General features: G+C 48.5%; 1 pseudogene; it reads right to left on the reverse strand.

The window, feature by feature from the left end:
• Nucleotides 1-255: 255 nt before the first annotated feature.
• Nucleotides 256-1,566, reverse strand: LOC123107131 (uncharacterized; annotated as a pseudogene).
• Between the last annotated feature and the right edge of the window lie 5,618 nt (nucleotides 1,567-7,184).

The raw sequence follows: 7,184 nt of genomic DNA on the forward strand, positions 1-7,184 counted from the left end.
ACATGGTTGACATGGCTTGTTCGTTTGGGTCGTTGCGTTGAAGTTGCTTTTATAATCCTTTCGGTGGGTTTTCCTTGTGTGTAGCAACTTTAATTTTCAACCGGATTTGCGCAAGTTTTACCTACTTGTCCATTTTGTGGTTTTATTTTCAAGTAGATGCATGAGCAAGAATTGATGAAAGCTTTTATTTAGAGAAAACTTATGCAAGTCTCTCGTCAAAGCCAACACAAGCACGACCGCACTGTGGTCTTCTGCACAAACCACATCGGCGTGTAGTTCAGTTTACATATATATACAGTCCCAAAGAACGAACCAAACAATCAAAGAATGGTGTGGATAGCTAACACTAACTAATCCTTCTTCTGGTGGGCGTGCGCGGCCAGGGCCACGGGCGACGACGGCTCCACGATGCCGGCGCGGGGCGAGGGCTCGCCGCCGAGCGGCAGGTCGGAGAGCAGCGCGACCATGCGGCGGGGGCGCGCGCCGCGGGGAGGCCGAGGGTCTTGGTGGTGGAGAAGACGAAGGAGGACTGGGCGAGGATGAGGTACACCAGCACCTGCACCAGCACGAACAGCCCCACCTTCAGCAGCGCCCCGTGCTGGCTCACCATCTCCAACTCTATGCCAACTAAGAGCATCTCCAACAGCCGTGCTAAGCGCCGCGCGCAAAAAACCTGTTTATCACGCGCACTGCGTCTGGTTTTGCGCGCCCGCCTGCACTGGCTCCAGCAGCCGCGCTATAATGCAGCGCGCGCACGCCGCTTCAGCAGAGTGCAAAAATACAGCGCGTGCGACTCGCCGGGCATTTTGCATATATGATATTTTGGGCAAAAATGAACATGTGAAATTTGACACAAACAAATTGATGAATAAAAGTTCATGCCCACAAGTTCAAAATCATGCCCACAAGTTTATCCAACCAAGTTCAAATGCAAACTAAAGTTCAAGACATGAAAGACACATCAATCTTCATCTTCCTCGTCTTCGTCTTCGTCCTTATCTTCCGAAGACGACTCCCGGCGCCGTGATCATCCGCGGTGGCAAGAAGAGGCTGCGCGCGAGGCCGACGCTCGGCGGAGCTCCGGCGGTGGCGACGCCAGCGCTTCCCGCGCTAGGGTTTCCGGCGGCGGCGGCGGCGGTACAGCGGGGTGAGCGGGGCGCCGGTGTGCGCGTCCATGGGTGGGTGGCAGGGCGCCGGCGCCGGCGCGCGCGGGGCGTAGGACGAGAAGAGAAGAGAGTGCGGCGCGAGCGCTCGAGTGTGCCGCGCACTGTAGCTGGCGCCCAAAATACGCCGCGCGGGTAAGTATTTTCAACCGCGCGCTCAACCCGTTATAACGCGCGCGTCGGTTTTGCGCGCCCGCTGAAGCGACCCGCCGCGTTGCGCGCGCGCTAAGACGGTCTAATTTGCGGCGCGGCGCTAGTTTAGCGCGGCTGTTGGAGATGCTCTAACTAGAGTAACTCCCGAGCTCTAGATCACACGAAACCAGCGAGTTCAGTAGGCAGTCTCTTCTTTCCCTGAGAGGCCGAGACTGATCAGAATCCCTCAAGAATACGCTGCTTGCTTGATTGATGTGTTTGTGAGGTCTGAAGGCGCGGGGCGCGCACTTATATAACGGCGAGACGAGACGCCGATTTGACCGCTGCCGGCCGGGGTAGGGACGTAGGGTGCAACGCAAAGATGCTTCGCCGGCCAGTCGTTTGGGGTGGTTCGGCGAAAGGCGACGCCAATCCCACGGGGTTGGAATTGGATGGACGCTGGCTGCTCGACCTGCTCCGTGCTCCGCTCACCGCTCACGTGTGCGGACATTATAATATTGCTCGGGTTGCTCTCACTGACGGCTGCTGGGAGCCTACGTTAAAGTCGTAAACTACTATAGTACTCCTCTTGGTGTCGCCGCCGGTCAAACCCAACAGTTGGAACCGGTCCTGCCTCTCGAATTTCAAGTGATAGAGTAGCGCGTGTTTATATGATTGCAGCTTTAAAAAAAAAAGAACTGCCGATGGGCTTGATGATACCTCGTACGAGATTTCACTACAAACTATATACGGATGTATATATATATAGTTTAAAGTATAGAATCATTTATTATATTTTATATATAGTTCATAGTAAAATATCTAAAAAATATATATTTAGAAACGGAGGAAGTATTTCGCAGCTCATACGGTGCAAGATTACGGGGCCCAGGAAGGCTGATGAACCCAGCTGCCCTTTTACCCAAGGTCTTCAAACTAAAGCACGTAGCTAATCGCCTAAGCGGAAGAGATTCCGACTCCCCGTCGAGTCAGCTCGATCTTATCCAACAGCTGACAAAGCAGTGACAAAGCTATTCAGTGCTCCTTTGGTTTGCAAAACTCTAAAAACGTGGCAACAAAAAAACACATGGATAAAACAAGAATGCATGTGCAAAATAGAGAACTTGTGGACATGAGAGTTCCGTCAACTTCGGTGTTTGATTCATGGGAATTACGAAAACATAGAAATGCTAATAACCACGATCAAACCACATGAAAATTTATAGCTAGATAGGTTGTTATTATGCGACAAAAAATTTACTCTCGTTCTTCGTGCATAGAAACTTGAAGAAGAAAAGGTTTAGTTGGATGTTAGAATTCCAGCGTGTCTGGGTTGAATATAAGTTTAGGCCTCCTTTGGTTTGTAAAATTTTTGTAGGAATTATATAGGATAGGATTTGCAAAGGAAAAATTTCATTGAAGCCCTTTGGTTTGTAGGAATGGATTCCTATTCCTATGAAGGATAGGAATCAATCCTTCATGTTTTGGAGGGAGGAAAACATTAGCCTAGACTCAATGGAAAAAATCATATCCTATACACCAAATGGCATCTCTTTCTCTATAGGAATTGACATGCGTGTAATCTCACTTCCTATGATTTTCCTATTCCTATAAAATTTCTATCCTATGAACCAAAGAAGGCCTTAAAGGAAAAATCGCTTCATTCTTCTCGTTCCTTTAAACCAAAGACAAGAATAGTAGCATCGCATGAGAATTTCATATTCCTACGTTTCCATCCCTAGCACCTAACAGAGCAGCATGACCAATCTTAAAACTGCCCGAGTCAACACCACTGGGCCATGGCCCACCACTCCCTCCCTCCCCTTGTTGTCGCTGGAGTAGCCCGTCGAGCTAAGCTTGGGTGGTGGACGGCGGCGGCGGGGTAGTCTTCTCCTCGTCAGGCGGCAGTCGCTCGAGGTGGGGGAGGTTTGATACCATTCCGGCTACCTGGCTCGGCAACTCAAGGCGGGCCAATGACCTGATAAGGCGGCAGCTGCCCAAGGTGGGGGAAGGTCGATTCCCTTTTGGCTGCGTGGCTCAGCGGCTCCAGCGGTGGCGCATGTAGGCCTCTGGGGTTCGCCCTGGTGGCTCTTCTCCAACATGGTAGACCCTAGTAGTGTCTCTCGCAAGTGGCAGTAATGTCTGCTTCGTCGATGGGCTCCGTGTCTACGACCGGGCATTCATCTCCGGCGAGTCGGGGCGGATGCAACCCCTCTTCCTACTCTGTGGAGCTCGTTTTCGCGCTGGCTGGCGGTGTGTCGTCCTTTTGTGGCCTTCGTGGTGGTGCAGTGGCAGTGGGATGCCAGATTCGACATTAGTGGCTGGTGACAGGGATTGTGGTGGCTCCTACATGTTCATAGTGCGGTGGCTACGTGGGAGGTGCGTCGGCTAGCGGAGGTGTGGTGTGTGGGCGTGTGGTGTTGGGCGATGCTCCGAGCGAAAGCTTGCCGGCTCGGCGTCCGTGGACATCGTTTTACCTCCTTGGAGGCGCCGTCACGGAGTCCACCCCCTGCATACCCTTGGATCTGGTACTTCAGGTGAAAACCTAAGGCTCGGTCAGGTCGGGCGACGGTGTCGGCATCATCGCTTCACTCTTTGGGCGTCTTGAAGACCTTTGGATCCCATTCATGCTCTCCAAGCGCTAGATGCTCACAGCATTGCAGTCAGTAGGTGCCTGACCGACAATGTAGGGTCACGGCAAGGTTTTGATTGTCGGGTTGTTTCCCGACGAGCTTGACATGTCTCTCCTGGGTCTTGTAATATTGTCACGCAGTCAGAGCTGCCTTAGAGATGCATATGCAATGACGATGACAAGTGGCTAGTGGTCTTCGAGGAAGTGTTGGTTGGCGCTAGCTCTGCCCATTTTTCCTGGGTTTTGACAGTCTTCTTAGTCGGAGCTCTCTGGACACCTACACTTGTGCCCGTCTGTTTGGCACGGGTCGACATGGGTTCTGACGTTTCGCCGACAAGGACTCCATTGGTGGAAGTCGATGCTAGAGTCACTGGCTCGTGGAGGAGTGATGATGATGACACTTGGTGACGACCTCAACTTCGTGTTTCTTCTCTGCAACGTTTTCGTATCTTCATGTGAATGGCCAGGTCAGTCAATGTTGCCATGTGTGCGCTGGTATGACGGTTTTAGCCTAGTTTTTTTTATTAATTAACTGGACAGCCTATTTTTAATGAATCGAGATCCCTAGCGACCGGCCTAAAAATAAACCCTATATTTTCCTTCAATATTCTTTTGAACCAAAGGAGCCTTGGTACTCCAATCGGATAAAGGCTAGGTGATCAGTCAGTGGTCACAAGCAACAATGTCCATTTATAAGGACGTCAAAAAAATGTCCATTTATATGGGGTCCTTAAAAACAAAGAAAAAATACACAGAAAGGTTCAATTCTACCGTCTTCACTCATATGCATGGTTGAGTAGTAGTACATGTGATACGTGAGGCGTGAAGTAAAACATGGTTAACATGGCTTTGCGACAGCGTTGGTGGCCGAGAAGACGTCAAGGGCGACATAGGACATGTTATAGAAGATGTTGAGGACGGGGCGAGGGAAATAGCCAAATGGAGTTCATCGGCGCCAACGAGAAGGAGGCTGATGGGTTCCCTTAGAGCAATGCGACATTGTTGTGATTCATTGGTTTGTTTGATCCCTCCTTATTCCACTTGAATCAGATCTATACGCCTTAGTTTTTTTCTTCAGTAGAACATGATCCAGGGCATAATTTCATGTGCTGAGGTTGGCTTATTTAATTTAGTATGACACAATATTTGTTGCTAATAATGTTATAAGTTCAGATTTGTAAATGCAATATTACCTTCCATGTATATGGATTGAACAAAATATAAACTCAAGTGGAATGTCAAGCTTTAATTTGTACCGATATACAGTATGCTATAGGTTTGCTATATGTGTAGAATAGGATTTTTCTGAGCCAACTGGACACATGCTCGGGACCCGAACATAGCCTCTTCCCCAAGAAAAGTCTAGGGTTCCCCTGCCTCCCGCCGGTGTCGCTGTCGGTCCGCCTCGTCTCCGGTGGCCTTAGGGTCATGGTGGCGTGGTGGATCTCGGCCATTGTCGGCGGGAGGGGGGGGGCTCTGTTTTCAGTTGTTCTTTCGCGTTTTGTTAGGGTTTGTGTCCTGCTCAGGAAGACGAGACGGTGGTGGCTCCCTGAAGATAGAATAAGGTTCTCCCCGCCTAGCCTCCCCCCCCCCGTCCCGATGGTGTGTCTAGCATCATCGGTAGGTGTGTGGAGATATGTCCCCGGCGGATCTGTCCTTGATGGATTTGCTTGGATCTGGTCGTAGTTCGTCTACGTTCATGTGTTTTCAGGTTGGATCCTTCTGATCTACGCTACTCTTCATCGGCAGCGGTTGTTGTGCTGCTGCGCTGGTCCTACGGGGCCTTAGCACGACAACTTTTCGACTGTCTACTACAACAAGTTTTGCCCAACTCCGGCGAGGGAGGGCGATGACGGCGGCGCGCCTTCGGCTCGCTTCAGTGCTTGTTGTCGTCGCTAGGTGTTCTACGAATCTGGATGAAATTTTATTATTTCCTGTGTTTGTTGTACTACCATGATTGAAGATGAATAGATTGAAAGTTTTTTCGCAAAAAAAAGAATATGATTTTTCTCCTTATAGAGAATCTTGTAGATGGAGTAGTCGTTGTTCATATAATTGTGAAACTTGGCATGATCTTACCATGAACCAACTCACAAAGTTATCTCCATCAGTACTTTATTCACTTAACTTGCTTTTCAGTGAAAATAGTAGGTTAAAAGCATATTGGAAAAAACATTTACACGGATTACATGTATGCAATTTACATGGGGCTACCAAATGTTAGAGATCCACAAAGTTCGAAGTTGTGCGCAATGGTCGCTGGAGTGGTTACCATGCTAAGAGCAAAACCTATTGTTAAAGAATACCATGTTATTCATCATTGTTGACCTTATACTATCACATTCAGTGAGATTGCCTGATACTTGATTGTTGTGTTTCTACTTAAAACACACTTTGTGACTATCTTCCAGTAGGATGTTGTTTGATCAAGCTACTGTAGTTGCACCCGAGATGAGGGGATGGTAAATTGGAGATGCTGATTATAAATATTTTACTGCTTACATATTGTTCATGAAAACATCAAGTAATTATAAGGATCATTTTTCATTAAAAAAGTATCATTTACAAACGCCAACAATCATATCGGATGACTGTTTTCCTGGCCTTCAAAGAAGAAATATCATAAAAGTTGAACCCGGCTGGAGGGGCCTCAATTCTTCTGAGGCAAGAAAAGTAGGTGAGATCTGTGCAAAATCTTTTGAGCTATGAATAGTAGATGCGAAATGCTTAAAAAAGGCAAAGGTTCACTGAACATAAATGCCTAAATGATACGGTTTTTCAGTCATGTTCGATTCAGCTAACGCTGCTTGTCAAATTCCAGAAGTTTTTTTCTCACTGGACTCGTGGGGAATTACTTCAATAATAATCAATACGTTGACCCTCATCTGGAAAAATGACCTACGTATTGCCAAATTGAATTTCCTTCTGATTTGCTATATGAGGAGTGAGGCTCCGTCATATAAATAATAGTATCTTTTCAAAAAATAGAAGCAAATATTACATTTCTTGAGAGCACTTCCGTGAGAGAGACTCGAGTAATAATACTATAATCTCTGCACACGTGAGCGGTGAGCAGAGCACGGAGCAGGTCGAGCGGTTTCCATCCAACCCCGTGGAACTGGCGTTGCCTTTCGCCGAACCACCCGAAACTCCACACCCCAAGTTGGCGACCGATCGACGAAGCAACTTTGCATTGCACCCTCACCCCGGCGGCGGTCAAGCCGGCGTCTCGCCGTTATATAAGCGCGTAGCCCACA

This window comes from Triticum aestivum, chromosome 5A (genome assembly GCF_018294505.1).
Source record: "Triticum aestivum cultivar Chinese Spring chromosome 5A, IWGSC CS RefSeq v2.1, whole genome shotgun sequence".
In the NCBI taxonomy this organism is placed as follows: Eukaryota; Viridiplantae; Streptophyta; class Magnoliopsida; order Poales; family Poaceae; genus Triticum; species Triticum aestivum.